The sequence below is a fragment of the Schistocerca americana genome, chromosome 10 (assembly GCF_021461395.2).
Source record: "Schistocerca americana isolate TAMUIC-IGC-003095 chromosome 10, iqSchAmer2.1, whole genome shotgun sequence".
NCBI classification, from domain to species: Eukaryota; Metazoa; Arthropoda; class Insecta; order Orthoptera; family Acrididae; genus Schistocerca; species Schistocerca americana.
The window spans coordinates 21,027,353-21,053,941 of record NC_060128.1 but is presented as its reverse complement, the minus strand read 5'-3'; positions in this window follow the sequence as shown (position 1 = coordinate 21,053,941).

Below are 26,589 nucleotides of genomic sequence, written 5' to 3'. Positions count from 1 at the left end.
GATTCTTCACTTCAGGTTTACTGTATCCCTCTGACCTTCTTATTGACGATGAAACACAGAAATTGCATGGGAATTAAATCCAAAGGGCACAGTGCCGAATTAAGTACAAGAAGACTGACTCTTCTTACTGTCTATGATTTGAGCCATTCCTGTGACACTAGTTATAGATTCCGATGCTTCACTCCAGGTTTACTGTATCCCTTGGACCTTTTCATTTACGATGAAACACAGAAATTGCATCGGAATTTAATACAAAAGGCACAATGGCCACTTAAGTACAAGAAGACTGACTCTTCTTACTGACTATGTTTTGAACCATTCCTGTGACACTAGTTATATATTCCGGTGCTTCACTTCACTTTCACTGGATCCCTTGGACCTACTTATTGACGATGAAACACAGAAATTGCATCGGAATTGAAAGCAAAAAGCACAATGCCGACTTAAGTACAAGAAGATGGACTCTTCCTACAGTCTATGATTTTAACCATTCCTGTGACACTAGTTATAGATTCCGATGCTTCACGTCAGGTCTACTGTATCCCTCAGACCTTCTTATTGACGATGAAACACAGAAATTGCATCGGAATGAAATTCAAAAGGCACAATGCCGACTTAAGTACAAAAAGACTGACTCTTCCTACTGTCTATGTTTGAACCATTCCTGTTACACTAGTTATAGATTCCGATGCTTCACTCCCGGTTTACTGTATCCCTTGGACCTTCTTATTGGCGATGAAACACAGAAATTGCATCGGAATTAAATAGAAAAGGCACAGTGCAGACTTAAGTACAAGAAGACTGACTCTTCCTACTGTCTATGATTTGAACCATTCCTGTGACACTAGTTATGGATTCCGATGCTTCACTTCAGGTTTACTGTATCCCTTGGACCTTCTTGTTGACGATGAAGCACAGAAATTGCATCGGAATTAAATACAAAAGGCACAATGCCGACTGAAGTACAAAGAAGACTGACTCTTCCTACTGACTATGTTTTGATTCATTCCAGTGACACTAGTTATAGATTCTGATGCTTCACTCCAGGTTTACTGTATCCCTTGGACCTTCTTATTGACGATGAAACACAGAAATTGCATCGGAATTAAATACAAAAGGCACAATGCCGACATAAGTACAGGAAGACTGAATCTTCTTACTGACTATGTTTTGAACCATTCCTGTGACACTAGATATAGATTCCGATGCTTCACTCCCCGTTTACTGTATCCCTTGGACCTTCGTATTGAGGATGAAACACAAAAATGGCATCGGAATGAAATACAAAATGCACAATGCCGACTTAAGTACAAGAAGACTTACTCTTCTTACTGACTATGTTTCGAACCATTCCTGTGACACTAGTTATAGATTCCGATGCTTCACTCCAGGTTTACTGTATCCCTTGGACCTCCTTATTGACAATGAAACACAGAAATTGCATCGGAATTAAATACAAAAGGCACAATGCCGACTTTACTACAGTATGACTGTCTCTTCTTACTGACTATGTTTTGAACCATTCCTGTGACACTAGTTATAGATTACGATGCTTCACTTCAGATTTACTGTATCCCTCTGACGTTCTTATTGACGATGAGACACAGTAATTGCAACGGAATTAAATACAAAATGCACAATGCCGAATTAATTACAAGAAGACTGACCCTTCTTACTGCCTATGTTTCGAACCATTCCTGTGACACTAGTAATAGATTCCGATGCTTCACTCTAGGTTTACGGTATCCCTTGGACCTTCTTATTGACGATGAAACACAGAAATTGCATAGGAATTTAATAAAAAATGCACAATGCCGTCTTAAGTACAAGAAGACTGACTAATCTTACTGTCTATGTTTTGAACCATTCCTGTGACACTGGTTAAAGATTCCGAAGCTTCACTGCAGGTTTACTGTATCCCTTGGACCTTCTTATTTACGATGAAACACAGAAATTGCATCGGAATTTAATGCAAAGGGCACAATGGCGACTAAAGTACAAGAAGACTGACTCTTCTTACTGACTATGTTCTGAAGAATTCCTGTGACACTAGTTATATATTCCGGTGCTTCACTTCAGGTTTACTGGATCCCTTGGACCTTCTTATTGACGATGTAACACAGCAATTGCATCGGAATTAAATAGAGAAGGCACAATGCATACTTAAGTACAAGAAGACTGACTCTTCCTACTTTCTATGTTTTTACCATTCCTGTGACACTAGTTATAGATGCCGATGCTTCACTTCAGGTTTACAGTATCCCTTGGACCTTCTTATTGACGATGTAACACAGCAATTGCATCGGAATTAAATAGAGAAGGCACAATGCATACTTAAGTACAAGAAGACTGACTCTTCCTACTTTCTATGTTTTTACCATTCCTGTGACACTAGTTATAGATTCCGATGCTTCACTTCAGGTTTACTGTATCCCTCTGACCCTCTTATTGACGATGAATCACAGAAATTGCGACGGAATTAAATACAAAAGGGACAATGCCGACTTAAGTACAAGAAGACTGACTCATCTTACTGTCTATGTTTTGAACCATTCCTGTGACACTAGTTATAGATTTCGATGCTTCACTTCAGGTTTACTGTATCCCTTGGACCTTCTTATTGACGATGAAACACAGAAATTGCATTGGAATTAAATACAGAAGGCACAATGCCGACTTAAGTACAAGAAGACTGACTCTTCTTACTGACTATGTTTTGAACAATTCCTGTGACACTAGTTACAGATTCCGATGCTTCACTGCAGGTTTACTGTATCCCTTGGACCTTCTTATTTACGATGAAACACAGAAATTGCATCGGAATTTAATACAAAGGGCACAATGGCGACTAAAGTACAAGAAGACTGACTCTTCTTACTGACTATGTTCTGAACCATTCCTGTGACACTAGTTATATATTCCGGTGCTTCACTTCAGGTTTACTGGATGCCTTGGACCTACTTATTGACGATGAAACACAGAAATTGGATCCGAATTAAATACAAAGGGCACAATGCCGACTTAAGTACAAGAAGACTGACTCTTCCTACTCCCTATGATTTGAACCATTCCTGTGATACTAGTTTTACATTCCGATGCTTCACTTCAGGTTTACTGTATCCCTCTGACCTTCTTATTGACGATGAAACACAGCAATTGCATCGGAATTAAATACAAAAGACACAATGCTGACTTAAGTACAAGAAGACTGACTCTTCTTACTGTCTATGTTTGAACCATTCCTGTGACACTAGTTATAAATTACGAGGCTTCACTTCAGGTTTACTGTATCCCTTTAGACCTTCTTATTGACGATGAAACACAGAAATTGCAACGGAATTAAATACAAAAGGCACAATGCCAACTAAGTACAAGAAGATGACTCTTCCTACTGTCTATGTTTTGAACCATTCCTGCGACACTAGTTATAGATTCCGATGCTTCACTTCAGGTTTACTGAATTCCTCTGACCTTCTTGTTGACGATGAAACAGAGAAATTGCATCGGAATTAAATACAAAAGGCACAATGCCAACTTAAGTACATGAAGACTGAGTCCTCCCACTGTCTATGTTTTGAACCATTCCTTTGACACTAGTTATAGATTCCGATGCTTCACTTCAGGTTTACTGTATCCCTTGGACCTTCATATTGACGATGAAATACAGAAATTGCATCGGAATTAAATACAAAAGGCACAATGCCGACTTCACTACAGGATGACTGACTCTTCTTACTGACTATGTTTTGAACCATTCCTGTGACACTAGTTAGAGATTACGATGCTTCACTACAGATTTACTGTATCCCTCTGACGTTGTTATTGACGATGAAACACAGTAATTGCAACGGAATTAAATACAAAATGCACAATGCCGACTTAAGTACAAGAAGACTGACTCATCTTACTGTCTATGTTTTGAACCATTCCTGTGACACTGGTTACAGATTCCGATGCTTCACTGCAGGTTTACTGTATCCCTTGGACCTTCTTATTGACGATGAAACACAGATATTGGTTTGGAATTAAATACAAAAGGCACAATGCCGACTTAAAAACAAGAACAGTGGCTCTTCTTACTGACTATGCATTGAACCATTCCTGTGACACTAGTTATAGATGCCGATGCTTCACTTCAGGTTTACTGGATCCCTTGGACCTTCTTATTGACGATGTAACACAGCAATTGCATCGGAATTAAATAGAGAAGGCACAATGCATACTTAAGTACAAGAAGACAGACTCTTCCTACTTTCTATGTTTTTACCATTCCTGTGACACTAGTTATAGATTCCGATGCTTCACTTCAGGTTAACTGTATCCCTCTGACCCTCTTATTGACGCTGAAACACAGAAATTGCGACGGAATTAAATACAAAAGGGACAATGCCGACTTAAGTACAAGAAGACTGACTCTTCTTCTGTCTATGTTTTGAACCATTCCTGTGACACTAGTTATAGATTTCGATGCTTCACTTCAGGTTTATTGTATCCCTTGCACCTTCTTATTTACGATGAAACACAGAAATTGCATCGGAATTTAATACAAAGGGCACAATGCCGACTTAAGTACAAGAAGACTGACTCTTCTTATTGTCTATGTTTGAACCAATCCTGTGACACTAGTTATAAATTTCGAGGCTTCATTTCAGGTTTACTGTATCCCTTTAGACCTTCTTATTGACGATGAAACACAGAAATTGCAACGGAATAAAATACAAGAGGCACAATGCCGACTTAAGTACAATAAGACTGACCCCTCCTACTGTCTATGTTTTGAACCATTCCTGCGACACTAGTTATAGATTCCGATGCTTCACTTCAGGTCTACTGTATCCCTCAGACCTTGTTATTGACGATGAAACACAGAAATTGCATCGGAATTAAATACAAAAGGCACAATGCCGACTGAAGTACAAGAAGACTGACTCTTCCTACTGACTATGTTTTGATTCATTCCTGTGACCCTAGTTATAGATTCTGATGCTTCACTCCAGGTTTACTGTATCCCTTAAACCTTCTTATTGACGATGAAACACAGAAATTGCATCGGAATTAAATACAAAAGGCACAATGCCGACTTAAGTACAAGAAGACTTACTCTTCCTACTGACTATGTTTCGAACCATTCCTGTGACACTAGTTATAGATTCCGATGCTTCACTCCAGGTTTACTGTATCCCTTGGACCTCCATATTGACAATGAAACACAGAAATTGCATCGGAATTAAATACAAAAGGCACAATGCCGACTTAAGTACAAGAGGTCTGACTCTTCTTACTGACTATGTTTTGAACCATTCCTGTAACACTAGTTATAGATTCCGGTGCTTCACTTCAGGTTTACTGTATCCCTTGGACCTTCTTATTGACGATGAAACATAGAAATTGCATCGGAATTAAATACAAAAGGCACAATGCCGACTTAAGTACAAGAATACTGACTCTTCTTACTGTCTATGTTTTGAACCATCCCTGTATCACTAGTTATAGATTCCGATTCATCACTCCAGGTTTACTGTATCCCTTGGACCTTCTTATTGACGATGAAACACAGAAATTGCATCGGAAATAAATACAAAAGGCACAATGCCGACTTAAGTACAAGAAGACTGACTCTTCTTACTGACTATGTTTTGAATCTTTCCTGTGACACTAGTTATAGATTCTGATGCTTCACTTCAGGTTTACTGTATCCCTTTGACCTTCTTATTGACGATGAAACATAGAAATTGCATCGGAATTAAATACAAAAGGCACAATGCCGACTTAAGTACAAGAAGACTGACTCTTCTTACTGACTACGATTTTAACCATTCCTGTGAGAGTAGTTATAGGTTCCGATGCTTCACTTCAGGTTTACTGGATCCCTTGGACCTACGTATTGACGATGAAACACAGAAATTGGATCCGAATTAAATACAAAAGGCACAATGCCGACTTAAGTACAAGAAGACTTACTCTTCCTACTGCCTATGATTTGAACCATTCCTGTGACACTAGTATTAGATTCCGATGTTTCACTTCAGGTTTACTGTATCCCTCTGACCTTCTTATTGACGATGAAACACAGAAATTGCATCGGAATTAAATCCAAAGGGCACAGTGCCGAATTAAGTACAACAAGACTGACTCTTCTTACTGTCTATGATTTGAGCCATTCCTGTGACACTAGTTATAGATTCCGATGCTTCACTCCAGGTTTACTGTATCCCTTGGACCTTCTTATTTACGATGAAACACAGAAATTGCATCGGAATTTAATACAAAAGGCACAATGGCGACTGAAGTACAAGAAGACTGACTCTTCTTACTGACTATGTTTTGAATCATTCCTGTGACACTAGTTATATATTCCGGTGCTTCACTTCACGTTTACTGGATCCATTGGACCTACTTATTGACGATGAAACACAGAAATTGGATCGGAATTAAAAGCAAAAGGCACAATGCCGACTTAAGTACAAGAAGACTGACTCTTCTTATTGTCTATGTTTGAACCAATCCTGTGACACTAGTTATAAATTTCGAGGCTTCACTTCAGGTTTACTGTATCCCTTTAGACCTTCTTATTGACGATGAAACACAGAAATTGAAACGGAATAAAATACAAGAGGCACAATGCCGACTGAAGTACAATAAGACTGACCCCTCCTACTGTCTATGTTTTGAACCATTCCTGCGACACTAGTTATAGATTCCGATGCTTCACTTCAGGTCTACTGTATCCCTCAGACCTTGTTATTGACGATGAAACACAGAAATTGCATCGGAATTAAATACAAAAGGCACAATGCCGACTTAAGTACAAGAAGACTGACTCTTCCTACTGTCTATGTTTAAACCATTCCTGTGACACTAGTTATAAATTCCGATGCTTCACTCCCGGTTTACTGTATCCCTTGGACCTTCTTGTTGACGATGAAACACAGAAATTGCATCGGAATTAAATAGAAAAGGCACTGTGCAGACTTAAGAACAAGAAGACTGACTCTTCCTACTGTCTATGATTTGAAACATGCCTGTGACACTAGTTATGGATTCCGATGCTTCACTTCAGGTTTACTGTATCCCTTGGACCTTCTTGTTGACGATGAAGCTCAATAATTGCATGGGAATTAAATACAAAAGGCACAATGCCGACTGAAGTACAAGAAGACTGACTCTTCCTACTGACTATGTTTTGATTCATTCCTGTGACCCTAGTTATAGATTCTGATGCTTCACTCCAGGTTTACTGTATCCCTTAAACCTTCTTATTGACGATGAAACACAGAAATTGCATCGGAATTAAATACAAAAGGCACAATGCCGACTTAAGTACAAGAAGACTTACTCTTCCTACTGACTATGTTTCGAACCATTCCTGTGACACTAGTTATAGATTCCGATGCTTCACTCCAGGTTTACTGTATCCCTTGGACCTCCTTATTGACAATGAAACACAGAAATTGCATCGGAATTAAATACAAAAGGCACAATGCCGACTTAAGTACAAGAGGTCTGACTCTTCTTACTGACTATGTTTTGAACCATTCCTGTAACACTAGTTATAGATTCCGGTGCTTCACTTCAGGTTTACTGTATCCCTTGGACCTTCTTATTGACGATGAAACATAGAAATTGCATCGGAATTAAATACAAAAGGCACACTGCCGACTTAAGTACAAGAATACTGACTCTTCTTACTGTCTATGTTCTGAACCATCCCTGTATCACTAGTTATAGATTCCGATTCATCACTCCAGGTTTACTGTATCCCTTGGACCTTCTTATTGACGATGAAACACAGAAATTGCATCGGAAATAAATACAAAAGGCACAATGCCGACTTAAGTACACGAAGACTGACTCTTCTTACTGACTATGTTTTGAATCATTCCTGTGACACTAGTTATAGATTCTGATGCTTCACTTCAGGTTTACTGTATCCCTTTGACCTTCTTATTGACGATGAAACATAGAAATTGCATCGGAATTAAATACAAAAGGCACAATGCCGACTTAAGTACAAGAAGACTGACTCTTCTTACTGACTACGATTTTAACCATTCCTGTGAGAGTAGTTATAGGTTCCGATGCTTCACTTCAGGTTTACTGGATCCCTTGGACCTACGTATTGACGATGAAACACAGAAATTGGATCCGAATTAAATACAAAAGGCACAATGCCGACTTAAGTACAAGAAGACTTACTCTTCCTACTGCCTATGATTTGAACCATTCCTGTGACACTAGTATTAGATTCCGATGCTTCACTTCAGGTTTACTGTATCCCTCTGACCTTCTTATTGACGATGAAACACAGAAATTGCATCGGAATTAAATCCAAAGGGCACAGTGCCGAATTAAGTACAAGAAGACTGACTCTTCTTACTGTCTATGATTTGAGCCGTTCCTGTGACACTAGTTATAGATTCCGATGCTTCACTCCAGGTTTACTGTATCCCTTGGACCTTCTTATTTACGATGAAACACAGAAATTGCATCGGAATTGAATACAAAAGGCACAATGGCGACTGAAGTACAAGAAGACTGACTCTTCTTACTGACTATGTTTTGAACCATTCCTGTGACACTAGTTATATATTCCGGTGCTTCACTTCACGTTTACTGGATCCATTGGACCTACTTATTGACGATGAAACACATAAATTGCATCGGAATTAAAAGCAAAAGGCACAATGCCGACTTAAGTACAAGAAGACTGACTCTTCTTATTGTCTATGTTTGAACCAATCCTGTGACACTAGTTATAAATTTCGAGGCTTGACTTCAGGTTTACTGTATCCCTTTAGACCTTCTTATTGACGATGAAACACAGAAATTGCAAAGGAATAAAATACAAGAGGCACAATGCCGACTTAAGTACAATAAGACTGACCCCTCCTACTGTCTATGTTTTGAACCATTCCTGCGACACTAGTTATAGATTCCGATGCTTCACTTCAGGTCTACTGTATCCCTCAGACCTTGTTATTGACGATGAAACACAGAAATTGCATCGGAATTAAATACAAAAGGCACAATGCCGACTTAAGTACAAGAAGACTGATTCTTCCTACTGTCTATGTTTAAATCATTCATGTGACACTAGTTATAAATTCCGATGCTTCACTCCCGGTTTACTGTATCCCTTGGACCTTCTTGTTGACGATGAAACACAGAAATTGCATCGGAATTAAATAGAAAAGGCACTGTGCAGACTTAAGAACAAGAAGACTGACTCTTCCTACTGTCTATGATTTGAACCATGCCTGTGACACTAGTTATGGATTCCGATGCTTCACTTCAGGTTTACTGTATCCCTTGGACCTTCTTGTTGACGATGAAGCTCAGAAATTGCATGGGAATTAAATACAAAAGGCACAATGCCGACTGAAGTACAAGAAGACTGACTCTTCCTACTGACTATGTTTTGATTCATTCCTGTGACCCTAGTTATAGATTCTGATGCTTCACTCCAGGTTTACTGTATCCCTTAAACCTTCTTATTGACGATGAAACACAGAAATTGCATCGGAATTAAATACAAAAGGCACAATGCCGACTTAAGTACAAGAAGACTTACTCTTCCTACTGACTATGTTTCGAACCATTCCTGTGACACTAGTTATAGATTCCGATGCTTCACTCCAGGTTTACTGTATCCCTTGGACCTCCTTATTGACAATGAAACACAGAAATTGCATCGGAATTAAATACAAAAGGCACAATGCCGATCTAAGTACAAGAGGTCTGACTCTTCTTACTGACTATGTTTTGAACCATTCCTGTAACACTAGTTATAGATTCCGGTGCTTCACTTCAGGTTTACTGTATCCCTTGGACCTTCTTATTGACGATGAAACATAGAAATTGCATCGGAATTAAATACAAAAGGCACAATGCCGACTTAAGTACAAGAATACTGACTCTTCTTACTGTCTATGTTTTGAACCATCCCTGTATCACTAGTTATAGATTCCGATTCATCACTCCAGGTTTACTGTATCCCTTGGACCTTCTTATTGACGATGAAACACAGAAATTGCATCGGAAATAAATACAAAAGGCACAATGCCGACTTAAGTACAAGAAGACTGACTCTTCTTACTGACTATGTTTTGAATCATTCCTGTGACACTAGTTATAGATTCTGATGCTTCACTTCAGGTTTACTGTATCCCTTTGACCTTCTTATTGACGATGAAACATAGAAATTGCATCGGAATTAAATACAAAAGGCACAATGCCGACTTAAGTACAAGAAGACTGACTCTTCTTACTGACTACGATTTTAACCATTCCTGTGAGAGTAGTTATAGGTTCCGATGCTTCACTTCAGGTTTACTGGATCCCTTGGACCTACGTATTGACGATGAAACACAGAAATTGGATCCGAATTAAATACAAAAGGCACAATGAGGACTTAAGTACAAGAAGACTTACTCTTCCTACTGCCTATGATTTGAACCATTCCTGTGACACTAGTATTAGATTCCGATGCTTTACTTCAGGTTTACTGTATCCCTCTGACCTTCTTATTGACGATGAAACACAGAAATTGCATCGGAATTAAATCCAAAGGGCACAGTGCCGAATTAAGTACAAGAAGACTGACTCTTCTTACTGTCTATGATTTGAGTCATTCCTGTGACACTAGTTATAGATTCCGATGCTTCACTCCAGGTTTACTGTATCCCTTGGACCTTCTTATTTACGATGAAACACAGAAATTGCATCGGAATTTAATACAAAAGGCACAATGGCGACTGAAGTACAAGAAGACTGACTCTTCTTACTGACTATGTTTTGAACCATTCCTGTGACACTAGTTATATATTCCGGTGCCTCACTTCACGTTTACTGGATCCATTGGACCTACTTATTGACGATGAAACACAGAAATTGCATCGGAATTAAAAGCAAAAGGCACAATGCCGACTTAAGTACAAGAAGATTGACTCTTCCTACAGTCTATGATTTTAACCATTCCTGTGACACTAGTTTCAGATTCCGATGCTTCACTTCAGGTTTACTGTTTCCCTCTGACCTTCTTATTGACGATGAAACACAGAGATTGCCTCGGATTTAAATACAAAAGGCGCAATGCCGACTTAAGTACAAGAAGACTGACTCTTCTCACTGTCGATGTTTTGAACCATTCCTGTGACACTAGTTATAGATTCCGATGCTTCACTCCAGGTTTACTGTATCCCGTGGACCTTCTTATTGACGATGAAACACAGAAATTGCATCGGAATTAAATAAAAAATTCACAATGCCGACTCTAGTACAAGAAGACTGACTCTTCTTACTGTCTATGTTTTGAACCATTCGTGTGGCACTAGTTATAGATTCCGATGCTTCACTCCAGGTTTACTATATACCTTGGACCTTCTTATTGACGAAGAAATATAGAAATTATATCGGAATTAAATGGAAAAGCACAATGCCGACTTAAGTACAAGAAGACTGACTCTTCCTACTGTCTACGTTTTGAACCATTCCTGTGACACTAGTTATAGACTCCGATGCTTCACTTCAGGTTTACTGAATCCCTCTGACCTTCTTATTGACGATGAAACAGGGAAATTGCATCGGAATTAAATACAAAAGGCACAATGCCGACTTAAGCACAAGTAGACTGACTCTTCCCACTGTCTATGTTTTGAACCATTCCTGTGACACTAGTTATAGATTCCGATGCTTCACTTCAGGTTTACTGAATCCCTCTGACCTTCTTATTGACGATGAAACACAGAAATTGCATCGGAAGTAATTAAAAAAGGCACAATGCCGACTCTAGTACAAGAAGACTGACTCTTCTTACTGTCTATGTTTTGAACCATTCGTGTGGCACTAGTTATAGATTCCGATGCTTCTCTCCAGGTTTACTATATACCTTGGACCTTCTTATTGACGAAGAAATATAGAAATTACATCGGAAATAAATGGAAAAGGCACAATGCCGACTTAAGTACAAGAAGACTGACTCTTCCTACTGTCTATGTTTTGAACCATTCCTGTGACACTAGTTATAGATTCCGATGCTTCACTTCAGGTTTACTGAATCCCTCTGACCTTCTTATTGACGATGAAATAGAGAAATTGCATCGGAATTAAATACAAAACGCACAATACCGACTTAAGTACAAGTAGACTGACTCTTCCCACTGTCTATGTTTTGAACCATTCCTGTGACACTAGTTATAGATTCCGATGCTTCACTTCAGGTTTACTGTATCCCTTGGACCTTCATATTGACGATGAAATACAGAAATTGCATCGGAATTAAATACAAAAGGCACAATGCCGACTTTACTACAGGATGACTGTCTCCTCTTACTGACTATGTTTTGAACCATTCCTGTGACACTAGTTATAGATTACGACGCTTCACTTCAGATTTACTGTATCCCTCTGACGTTCTTATTGACGATGAAACACAGTAATTGCAACGGAATTAAATACAAAATGCACAATGCCGAATTAATTACAAGAAGACTGACCCTTCTTACTGTCTATGTTTCGAACCATTGCTGTGACACTAGTAATAGATTCCGATGCTTCACTCTAGGTTTACTGTGTCCCTTGGACCTTCTTATTGACGATGAAACACAGAAATTGCATAGGAATTAAATAAAAAAGGCACAATGCCGACTTAAGTACAAGAAGACTGACTCATCTTACTGTCTATGTTTTGAACCATTCCTGTGACACTGGTTACAGATTCCGATGCTTCACTGCAGGTTTACGGTATCCCTTGGACCTTCTTATTGACGATGAAACACAGAAATTGCATCGGAATTAAATACAAAAGGCACAATGCCGACTTAAGTACAAGAACACTGACTCTTCTTACTGACTATGCTTTGAACCATTCCTGTGACACTAGTTACAGATTCCGATGCTTCGCTGCAGGTTTACTGTATCCCTTGGACCTTCTTATTTACGATGAAACACTGAAATTGCATCGGAATTTAATACAAAGGGCACAATGGCGACTAAAGTACAAGAAGACTGACTCTTCTTACTGACTATGTTCTGAACCATTCCTGTGACACTAGTTATATATTCCGGTGCTTCACTTCAGGTTTACTGGATCCCTTGGACCTTCTTATTGACGATGTAACACAGCAATTGCATCGGAATTAAATAGAGAAGGCACAATGCATACTTAAGTACAAGAAGACTGACTCTTCCTACTTTCTATGTTTTTACCATTCCTGTGATACTAGTTATAGATGCCGATGCTTCACTTCAGGTTTACAGTATCCCTTGGACCTTCTTATTGACGATGTAACACAGCAATTGCATCGGAATTAAATAGAGAAGGCACAATGCATACTTAAGTACAAGAAGACTGACTCTTCCTACTTTCTATGTTTCTACCATTCCTGTGACACTAGTTATAGAATCCGAAGCTTCACTTCAGGTTTACTGTATCCCTCTGACCCTCTTATTGACGATGAAACACAGAAATTGCGACGGATTTAAATACAAAAGGGACAATGCCGACTTAAGTACAAGAAGACTGACTCATCTTACTGTCTATGTTTTGAACCATTCCTGTGACACTAGTTATAGATTTCGATGCTTCACTTCAGGTTTACTGTATCCCTTGGACCTTCTTATTGACGATGAAACACAGAAATTGCATTGGATTTAAATACAGAAGGCACAATGCCGACTTAAGTACAAGAAGACTGACTCTTCTTACTGACTATGTTTTGAACAATTCCTGTGACACTAGTTACAGATTCCGATGCTTCACTGCAGGTTTACTGTATCCCTTGGACCTTCTTCTTTACGATGAAACACAGAAATTGCATCGGAATATAATACAAAGGGCACAACGGCGACTAAAGTACAAGAAGACTGACTCTTCTTACTGACTATGTTCTGAACCATTCCTGTGACACTAGTTATGGATTCCGATGCTTAACTTCAGGTTTACTGTATTCCTCTGACCTTCTTATTGACGATGAAACAAAGAAATTGCATCGGAATTAAATACAAAAGGCACAATGCCGACTTAAGTACAAGAAGACTAACTCTTCCCACTGTCTATGTTTTGAACCATTCCTGTGACACTAGTTATAGATTCCGAAGCTTCACTTCAAATTTACTGTATCCCCCTGACCTTCCCATTGACGATCAAACACAGAAATTGTATTGGAATTAAATACTAAAGGCACAATGCCGAATTAAGTACAAGAAGACTGTCTCTTCTTACTGTCGATGTTTTGAACCGTTCCTGTGACATCAGTTATAGATTCCGATGCATCACTCCAGGTTTACTGTATCCCTTGGACCTTCTTATTGACGATGAAATACAGTAATTGCATCGGAATTTAATAAAAAAGGCACAATGCCGCGTTAAGTACAAGAAAACTGACTCTTCTTACTGTCTATGTCTAGAACCATTCCTGTGACACTAGTTATAGATTCCGATGCTTCACTCCAGGTTTACTATATACCCTGGACCTTCTTATTGACGATGAAATACAGACATTGCCTCGGAATTAAATAGAAAAGGCACAATGCCGACTTAAATACAAGAAGACTGACTCTTCCTACAGTCCATGTTTGAACCATTCCTGTGACACTAGTTATAGATTCCGATGCTTCACTCCAGATTTACTGTATCCCTTGGACCTTCTTATTGACGATGAAACACAGAAATTGCATCGCAATTAAATAAAAAAGGCACAATGCCGACTTAAGTACAAGATGACTGACTCTTCTTACTGACTAAGATTTGAACCATTCCTGTGACACTAGATAAAAGTACCGATGCTTCACTTCAGATTTAATGGATCCCTCTGACCCTCTTATTGACGATGAAACACAGAAATTGCAACGGAATGAAATACAAAAGGGACAATGCCGACTTAAGTACAAGAAGACTGACTCTTCGTCTGTCTACGTTATGAACCATTCCTGTGACACTAGTTATAGATTTCGACGCTACACTTCAGGTTTACTGTATCCCTTGGACCTTCTTATTGACGATGAAACACAGAAATGGCATCGGAATTAAATAGAAAAGGCACAATGCCGACTTAAGTACAAGAACACTGACTCTTCTTACTGACTATGTTTTGAACCATTCCTGTGACACTAGTTATAGATTCCGATGCATAACTTCAGGTTTACTGTATCCCTATGACCTTCTTATTAACGATGAAACACAGAAATTGCATCGGAATTAAATCCAAAGGGCACATTGCCGAATTAAGTAAAAGAAGACTGACTCTTCTTACTGTCTATGATTTGAACCATTCCTGTGACACTAGTTATAGATTCCGATGCTTCACTCCAGGTTTACTGTATCCCATGGACCTTCGTATTTACGATGAAACACAGAAATTGCATCGGAAGTTAATACAAAAGGCACAATGGAACTTAAGTACAAGAAGACTGACTCTTCTTACTGACTATATTTTGAACCATTCCTGTGACACTAGTTATATATTCCGGTGCTTCACTTCAGGTTTACTGGATCCCTTGGACCTACTTATTGACGATGACACACAGAAATTGCATCGCAAATAAATACAAAAGGCACAATGCCGACTTCAGTACAAGAAGACTGACTCTTCCTACTGTCTATGATTTGAACCATTCCTGTGACACTAGTTATAGATTCCGATGCTTCACTTCAGGTTTACTGTATCCCTCTGACCTTATTAATGACGATGAAACACAGAAATTGCATCGGAATTAAATACAAAAGGCACAATGCCGACTTAAGTACAAGAAGACTGACTCTTCCTACTGTCTATGTTTTGAACCATTCCTGTGACACTAGTTATAGATTCCGATGCTTCACTTCAGGTTTACTGTATCCCACTGACCTTCTTATTGACGATGAAACACAGAAATTGCATCGAAATTAAATACAAAAGGCACAATGCCGACTTAAGTACAAGAAGACTGACTCTTCCCACTGTCTATGTTTTGAACCATTCCTGTGACACTAGTTATAGATTCCGATGCTTCACCTCAGGTTTACTGTATCTCTTGGACCTTCGTATTGACGACGAAATACAGAAACTGCATCGGAATGAAATACAAAAGGCACAATACCGACTTTAGTAGAAGATGACTGACTCATCTTATTGTCTATGATTTGAACCATTCCTGTGACATTAGTTACAGATTCCGATGCTTCACTGCAAGTTTACTGTATCCCTTGGACCTTCTTATTGACGATGAACCACAGAAATTGCCTCGGAATTAAATACAAAAGGCACAATGCCGACTTAAGTACAAGAACACTGACTCTTCTTACTGACTATGCTTTGAACCATTCCTGTGACACTAGTTATAGATTCCGATGCTTCACTTCAGGTTTACTGTATCCCTTAGACCTTCTTATTGACGATGAAACACAGCAATTGCATCGGAATTAAATAGAGAAGGCACAATGCCGACTTAAGTACAAGAAGACTGACTCTTCCTACTTTCTATGTTTATACCATTGCTGTGACACTAGTTATAGATTCCGATGCGTCACTTCAGGTTTACTGTACCCCTCTGACCCTCTCATTGACGAAGAAACACAGAAATTGCAACGGAATTAAATACAAAAGGGAAAATGCCGACTTAAGTACAAGAAGACTGACTCTTCTTCCGTCTATGTTTTGAACCATTCCTGTGACACCAGTTATAGATGTCGATGCTACACTTCGGGTTTACTGTATCCCTCTGACCTTACTAATGACGATGAAACACAGAAATTGCATCGGAATTAAATACAAAAGGCACAATGCCGACTTAAGTACAAGAAGACTGACTTTTCTTACTGACTATGTTTTGAACCATTCCTGTGACACTAGTTATAGATTCCGATGCTTCACTCCAGGTTTACAATATACCTTGGACCATCGTATTGACGATGAAATACAGAAATTGCATCGGAATTAAATACAAAAGGCATAATGCCGACTTAAGTACATGAACACTGTCTCTTCTTACTGACTATGCTTTGAACCATTCCTGTGACACTAGTTATAGATTCCGATGCTTCCCTTCAGGTTTACTGAATCCCTCTGACATTCTTATTGACGATGAAACAGAGAAATTGCATCGGAATTAAATACAAAAGGCACAATGCCAACTTAAGTACAAGTAGACTGACTCTTCCCACTGTCTATGTTTTGAACCATTCCTGTGACACTAGTTATAGATTACGATGCTGCACTTCAGATTTACTGTATCCCTCTGACGTTGTTATTGACGATGAAACACAGTAATTGCAACCGAATTAAATACAAAAGGCACAATGCCGACTTCACTACAGGATGACTGACTCTTCTTACTGACTATGTTTTGAACCATTCCTGTGACACTAGTTATAGATTACGATGCTTCACTTCAGATTTACTGTATCCCTCTGACGTTGTTATTGACGATGAAACACAGTAATTGCAACGGAATTAAATACAAAATGCACAATGCCGGCTTAAGTACAAGAAGACTGACTCATCTTACTGTCTATGTTTTGAACCATTCCTGTGACACTGGTTACAGATTCCGATGCTTCACTGCAGGTTTACTGTATCCCTTGGACCTTCTTATTGACGATGAAACACAGAAATTGGATCGGAATTAAATACAAAAGGCACAATGCCGACTTAAAAACAAGAACACTGGCTCTTCTTACTGACTATGCATTGAACCATTCCTGTGACACTAGTTATAGATGCGGATGCTTCACTTCAGGTTTACTGGATCCCTTGGACCTTCTTATTGACGATGTAACACAGCAATTGCATCGGAATTAAATAGAGAAGGCACAATGCATACTAAAGTACAAGAAGACAGACTCTTCCTACTTTCTATGTTTTTACCATTCCTGTGACACTAGTTATAGATTCCGATGCTTCACTTCAGGTTAACTGTATCCCTCTGACCCTCTTATTGACGCTGAAACACAGAAATTGCGACGGAATTAAATACAAAAGGGACAATGCCGACTTAAGTACAAGAAGACTGACTCTGCTTCTGTCTATGTTTTGAACCATTCCTGTGACACTAGTTATAGATTTCGATGCTTCACTTCAGGTTTACTGTATCCCTTGGACCTTCTTATTTACGATGAAACACAGAAATTGCATCGGAATTTAATACAAAGGGCACAATGCCGACTTAAGTACAAGAAGACTGACTCTTCTTATTGTCTATGTTTGAACCAATCCTGTGACACTAGTTATAAATTTCGAGGCTTCACTTCAGGTTTACTGTATCCCTTTAGACCTTCTTATTGACGCTGAAACACAGAAATTGCGACGGAATTAAATACAAAAGGGACAATGCCGACTTAAGTACAAGAAGACTGACTCTTCTTCTGTCTATGTTTTGAACCATTCCTGTGACACTAGTTATAGATTTCGATGCTTCACTTCAGGTTAACTGTATCCCTCTGACCCTCATATTGACGCTGAAACACAGAAATTGCGACGGAATTAAATACAAAAGGGACAATGCCGACTTAAGTACAAGAAGACTGACTCTTCTTCTGTCTATGTTTTGAACCATTCCTGTGACACTAGTTATAGATTTCGATGCTTCACTTCAGGTTTACTGTATCCCTTGGACCTTCTTATTTACGATGAAACACAGAAATTGCATCGGAATTAAATACAAAAGGCACAATGCCGACTTAAGTACAAGAAGACTGACTCTTCCTTCTGTCTATGTTTAAACCATTCCTGTGACACTAGTTATAAATTCCGATGCTTCACTCCCGGTTTACTGTATCCCTTGGACCTTCTTGTTGACGATGAAACACAGAAATTGCATCGGAATTAAAAAGAAAAGGCACTGTCCAGACTTAAGAACAAGAAGACTGACTCTTCCTACTGTCTACGATTGGAACCATGCCTGTGACACTAGTTATGGATTCCGATGCTTCACTTCAGGTTTATTGTATCCCTTGGACCTTCTTGTTGACGATGAAGCTCAGAAATTGCATGGGAATTAAATACAAAAGGCACAATGCCGACTGAAGTACAAGAAGACTGACTCTTCCTACTGACTATGTTTTGATTCATTCCTGTGACCCTAGTTATAGATTCTGATGCTTCACTCCAGGTTTACTGTATCCCTTAAACCTTCTTATTGACGATGAAACACAGAAATTGCATCGGAATTAAATACAAAAGGCACAATGATGACTTAAGTACAAGAAGACTTACTCTTCCTACTGACTATGTTTCGAACCATTCCTGTGACACTAGTTATAGATTCCGATGCTTCACTCCAGGTTTACTGTATCCCTTGGACCTCCTTATTGACAATGAAACACAGAAATTGCATCGGAATTAAATACAAAAGGCACAATGCCGACTTAAGTACAAGAGGACTGACTCTTCTTACTGACTATGTTTTGAACCATTCCTGTAACACTAGTTATAGATTCCGGTGCTTCACTTCAGGTTTACTGTATCCCTTGGACCTTCTTATTGACGATGAAACATAGAAATTGCATCGGAATTAAATACAAAAGGCACAATGCCGACTTAAGTACAAGAATACTGACTCTTCTTACTGTCTATGTTTTGAACCATCCCTGTATCACTAGTTATAGATTCCGATTCATTACTCCAGGTTTACTGTATCCCTTGGACCTTCTTATTGACGATGAAACACAGAAATTGCATCGGAAATAAATACAAAAGGCACAATGCCGACTTAAGTACAAGAAGACTGACTCTTCTTACTGACTATGTTTTGAACCATTCCTGTGACACTAGTTATAGATTCTGATGCTTCACTTCAGGTTTACTGTATCCCTTTGACCTTTTTATTGACGATGAAACATAGAAATTGCATCGGAATTAAATACAAAAGGCACAATGCCGACTTAAGTACAAGAAGACTGACTCTTCTTACTGACTACGATTTTAACCATTCCTGTGAGAGTAGTTATAGGTTCCGATGCTTCACTTCAGGTTTACTGGATCCCATGGACCTACGTATTGACGATGAAACTCAGAAATTGGATCCGAATTAAATACAAAAGGCACAATGCCGACTTAAGTACAAGAAGACTGACTCTTCTCACTGTCGATGTTTTGAACCATTCCTGTGACATTAGTTATAGATTCCGATGCTTCACTCCAGGTTTACTGTATCCCGTGGATCTTCTTATTGACGATGAAACACAGAAATTGGATCCGAATTAAATACAAAAGGCACAATGCCGACTTAAGTACAAGAAGACTGACTCTTCTCACTGTCGATGTTTTGAACCATTCCTGTGACACTAGTATTAGATTCCGATGCTTCACTTCAGGTTTACTGTATCCCTCTGACCTTCTTATTGACGATGAAACACAGAAATTGCATCGGAATTAAATCCAAAGGTCACAGTGCCGAATTAAGTACAAGAAGACTGACTCTTCTTACTGTCTATGATTTGAGCGATTCCTGTGACACTAGTTATAGATTCCGATGCTTCACTCCAGGTTTACTGTATCCCTTGGACCTTCTTAATTACGATGAAACACAGAAATTGCATCGGAATTTAATACAAAAGGCACAATGGCGACTTAAGTACAAGAAGACTGACTCTTCTTACTGACTATGTTTTGAACCATTCCTGTGACACTAGTTATATATTCCGGTGCTTCACTTCACGTTTACTGGATCCCTTGGACCTACTTATTGACGATGAAACACAGAAATTGCATCGGAATTAAAAGCAAAAGACACAATGCCGACTTAAGTACAAGAAGATTGACTCCTCCTACAGTCTATGATTTTAACCATTCCTGTGACACTTGTTTCAGATTCCGATGCTTCACTTCAGGTTTACTGTTTCCCTCTGACCTTCTTATTGACGATGAAACACAGAGATTGCCGCGGATTTAAATACAAAAGGTGCAATGCCGACTTAAGTACAAGAAGACTGACTCTTCTCACTGTCGATGTTTTGAACCATTCCTGTGACACTAGTTATAGATTCCGATGCTTCACTCCAGGTTTACTGTATCCCGTGGACCTTCGTATTGACGATGAAACACAGAAATTGCATCGGAAGTAAATAAAAAAGGCACAATGCCGACTCTAGTACAAGAAGACTGACTCTTCTTACTGTCTATGTTTTGAACCATTCGTGTGGCACTAGTTATAGATTCCGATGCTTCACTCCAGGTTTACTATATACCTTGGACCTTCTTATTGACGAAGAAATATAGAAATTACATCGGAATTAAATGGAAAAGCACAATGCCGACTTAAGTACAAGAAGACTGACTCTTCCTACTGTCTATGTTTTGAACCATTCCTGTGTCACTAGTTATAGATTCCGATGCTTCACTTCAGGTTTACTGAATCCCTCTGACCTTCTTATTGACGATGAAACAGAGAAATAGCATCGGAATTAAATACAAAAGGCACAATGCCGACTTAAGTACAAGTAGACTGACTCTTCCCACTGTCTATGTTTTGAACCATTCCTGTGACACTAGTCATAGATTCCGATGCTTCACTTCAGGTTTACTGTATCCCTTGGACCTTCATATTGACGATGAAATACAGAAATTGCATCGGAATTAAATACAAAAGGCACAATGCCGAATTAATTACAAGAAGACTGACCCTTCTTACTGTCTATGTTTCGAACCATTCCTGTGACACTAGTAATAGATTCCGATGCTTCACTCTAGGTTTACTGTATCCCTCTGACCTTCTTATTGACGATGAAACACAGAGATTGCCGCGGATTTAAATACAAAAGGCGCAATGCCGACTTAAGTACAAGAAGACTGACTCATCTTACTGTCTATGTTTTGAACCATTCCTGTGACACTGGTTACAGATTCCGATGCTTCACTGCAGGTTTACTGTATCCCTTGGACCTTCTTATTGACGATGAAACACAGAAATTGCATCGGAATTAAATACAAAAGGGACAATGCCGACTTAAGTACAAGAAGACTGACTCATCTTACTGTCTACGTTTTGAACCATTCCTGTGACACTAGTTATAGATTTCGATGCTTCACTTCAGGTTTACTGAATCCCTTGGACCTTCTTATTGACGATGAAACACAGAAATTGCATTGGAATTAAATACAGAAGGCACAATGCCGACTTAAGTACAAGAAGACTGACTCTTCTTACTGACTATGTTTTGAACAATTCCTGTAACACTAGTTACAGATTCCGATGCTACACTGCAGGTTTACTGTATCCCCCTGAACTTCCTATTGACGATCAAACACAGAAATTGTATTGGAATTAAATACTAAAGGCACAATGCCGAATTAAGTACAAGAAGACTGACTCATCTTACTGTCGATGTTTGAACCGTTCCTGTGACACTAGTTATAGATTCCGATGCATCACTCCAGGTTTACTGTATCCCTTGGACCTTCGTACTGACGATGAAATACAGAAATTGCATCGGAATTTAATAAAAAAGGCACAATGCCGCGTTAAGTACAAGAAAACTGACTCTTCTTACTGTCTATGTCTTGAACCATTCCTGTGACACTACTTATAGATTCCGATGCTTCACTCCAGGTTTACTATATACCTTGGACCTTCTTATTGACGATGAAATACAGACATTGCATCGGAATTAAATAGAAAAGGCACAATGCCGACTTAAGTACAAGATGACTGACTCTTCCTACTGACTAAGTTTTGAATCATTCCTGTGACACTAGATAAAAGTACCGATGCTTCACTTCAGGTTTAATGGATCCCTCTGACCCTCTTTTTGACGATGAAACACAGAAATTGCAACGGAATGAAATACAAAAGGGACAATGCCGACTTAAGTACAAGAAGACTGACTCTTCGTCTGTCTATGTTTGAACCATTCCTGTGACACTAGTTATAGATTTCGATGCTACACTTCAGGTTTACTGTATCCCTTGGACCTTCTTATTGACGATGAAACACAGAAATTGCATCGGAATTAAATCCAAAGGGCACATTGCCGAATTAAGTAAAAGAAGACTGACTCTTCTTACTGTCTATGATTTGAACCATTCCTGTGACAGTAGTTATAGATTCCGATGCTTCACTCCAGGTTTACTGTATACCATGGACCTTCGTATTTACGATGAAACACAGAAATTGCATCGGAAGTTAATACAAAAGGCACAATGGAACTTAAGTACAAGAAGACTGACTCTTCTTACTGACTATATTTTGAACCATTCCTGTGACACTAGTTATATATTCCGGTGCTTCACTTCAGGTTTACTGGATCCCTTGGACCTACTTATTGACGATGACACACAGAAATTGCATCGGAAATAAATACAAAAGGCACAATGCCGACTTAAGTACAAGAAGACTGACTCTTCCTACTGTCTATGATTTGAACCATTCCTGTGACACTAGTTATAGATTCCGATGCTTCACTTCAGGTTTACTGTATCCCTCTGACCTTATTAATGACGATGAAACACAGAAATTGCATCGGAATTAAATACAAAAGGTACAATGCCCACTTAAGTACAAGAAGACTGACTCTTCCTACTGTCTATGTTTTGAACCATTCCTGTGACACTAGTTATAGATTCCGATGCTTCACTTCAGGTTTACTGTATCCCACTGACCTTCTTATTGACGATGAAACACAGAAATTGCATCGAAATTAAATACAAAAGGCACAATGCCGACTTAAGTACAAGAAGACTGACTCTTCCCACTGTCTATGTTTTGAACCATTCCTATGACACTAGTTATAGATTCCGATGCTTCACTTCAGGTTTACTGTATCTCTTGGACCTTCGTATTGACGACGAAATACAGAAATTGCATCGGAATGAAATACAAAAGGCACAATACCGACTTTAGTAGAAGATGACTGACTCATCTTATTGTCTATGTTTTGAACCATTCCTGTGACATTAGTTACAGATTCCGATGGTTCACTGCAGGTTTACTGTATCCCTTGGACCTTCTTATTGACGATGAAACACAGAAATTGCATCGGAATTAAATACAAAAGGCACAATGCCGACTTAAGTACAAGAACACTGACTCTTCTTACTGACTATGCTTTGAACCATTCCTGTGACACTAGTTATAGATTCCGATGCTTCACTTCAGGTTTACTGTATCCCTTAGACCTTCTTATTGACGATGAAACACAGCAATTGCATCGGAATTAAATAGAGAAGGCACAATGCCGACTTAAGTACAAGAAGGCTGACTCTTCCTACTTTCTATGTTTATACCATTGCTGTGACACTAGATAAAAGTACCGATGCTTCACTTCAGGTTTAATGGATCCCTCTGACCCTCTTTTTGACGATGAAACACAGAAATTGCAACGGAATGAAATACAAAAGGGACAATGCCGACTTAAGTACAAGAAGACTGACTCTTCGTCTGTCTATGTTTTGAACCATTCCTGTGACACTAGTTATAGATTTCGATGCTACACTTCAGGTTTACTGTATCCCTTGGACCTTCTTATTGACGATGAAACACAGAAATGGCATCGGAATTAAATAGAAAAGGCACAATGCCGACTTACGTACAAGAACACTGACTCTTCTTACTGACTATGTTTTGAACCATTCCTGTGACACTAGTTATAGATTCCGATGCTTAACTTCAGGTTTACTGTATCCCTCTGACCTTCTTATTGACGATGAAACACAGAAATTGCATCGGAATTAAATCCAAAGGGCACATTGCCGAATTAAGTAAAAGAAGACTGACTCTTCTTACTGTCTATGATTTGAACCATTCCTGTGACAGTAGTTATAGATTCCGATGCTTCACTCCAGGTTTACTGTATACCATGGACCTTCGTATTTACGATGAAACACAGAAATTGCATCGGAAGTTAATACAAAAGGCACAATGGAACTTAAGTACAAGAAGACTGACTCTTCTTACTGACTATATTTTGAACCATTCCTGTGACACTAGTTATATATTCCGGTGCTTCACTTCAGGTTTACTGGATCCCTTGGACCTACTTATTGACGATGACACACAGAAATTGCATCGGAAATAAATACAAAAACCACAATGCCGACTTAAGTACAAGAAGACTGACTCTTCCTACTGTCTATGATTTGAACCATTCCTGTGACACTAGTTATAGATTCCGATGCTTCACTTCAGGTTTACTGTATCCCTCTGACCTTATTAAAGACGATGAAACACAGAAATTGCATCGGAATTAAATACAAAAGGTACAATGCCCACTTAAGTACAAGAAGACTGACTCTTCCTACTGTCTATGTTTTGAACCATTCCTGTGACACTAGTTATAGATTCCGATGCTTCACTTCAGGTTTACTGTATCCCACTGACCTTCTTATTGACGATGAAACACAGAAATTGCATCGAAATTAAATACAAAAGGCACAATGCCGACTTAAGTACAAGAAGACTGACTCTTCCCACTGTCTATGTTTTGAACCATTCCTATGACACTAGTTATAGATTCCGATGCTTCACTTCAGGTTTACTGTATCTCTTGGACCTTCGTATTGACGACGAAATACAGAAATTGCATCGGAAAGAAATACAAAAGGCACAATACCGACTTTAGTAGAAGATGACTGACTCATCTTATTGTCTATGTTTTGAACCATTCCTGTGACATTAGTTACAGATTCCGATGGTTCACTGCAGGTTTACTGTATCCCTTGGACCTTCTTATTGACGATGAAACACAGAAATTGCATCGGAATTAAATACAAAAGGCACAATGCCGACTTAAGTACAAGAACACTGACTCTTCTTACTGACTATGCTTTGAACCATTCCTGTGACACTAGTTATAGATTCCGATGCTTCACTTCAGGTTTACTGTATCCCTTAGACCTTCTTATTGACGATGAAACACAGCAATTGCATCGGAATTAAATAGAGAAGGCACAATGCCGACTTAAGTACAAGAAGGCTGACTCTTCCTACTTTCTATGTTTATACCATTGCTGTGACACTAGTTATGGATTCCGATGCGTCACTTCAGGTTTACTGTATCCCTCTGACCCTCTTATTGACGAAGAAACACAGAAATTGCAACGGAATAAAATACAAAAGGGAAAATGCCGACTTAAGTACAAGAAGACTGACTCTTCTTCTGTCTATGTTTTGAACCATTCCTGTGACACCAGTTATAGATGTCGATGCTACACTTCGGGTTTACTGTATCCCTCTGACCTTACTAATGACGATGAAACACAGAAATTGCATCGGAATTAAATACAAAAGGCACAATGCCGACTTAAGTACAAGAAGACTGACTTTTCTTACTGACTATGTTTTGAACCATTCCTGTGACACTAGTTATAGATTCCGATGCTTCACTCCAGGTTTACAATATACCTTGGACCATCGTATTGACGATGAAATACAGAAATTGCATCGGAATTAAATAGAAAAGGCACAATGGCGACTTAAATACAAGAAGACTGACTCTTCCTGCTGTCTATGTTTGAACCATTGCTGTAACACTAGTTATAGATTCCGATGCTTCACTCCAGGTTTACTGTATCCCTTGGACCTTCTTATTGACGATGAAACACAGACATTGCATCGGAATTAAATAAAAAAGGCACAATGCCGACTTAAGTACAAGAAGACTGACTAATCTTAGTGTCT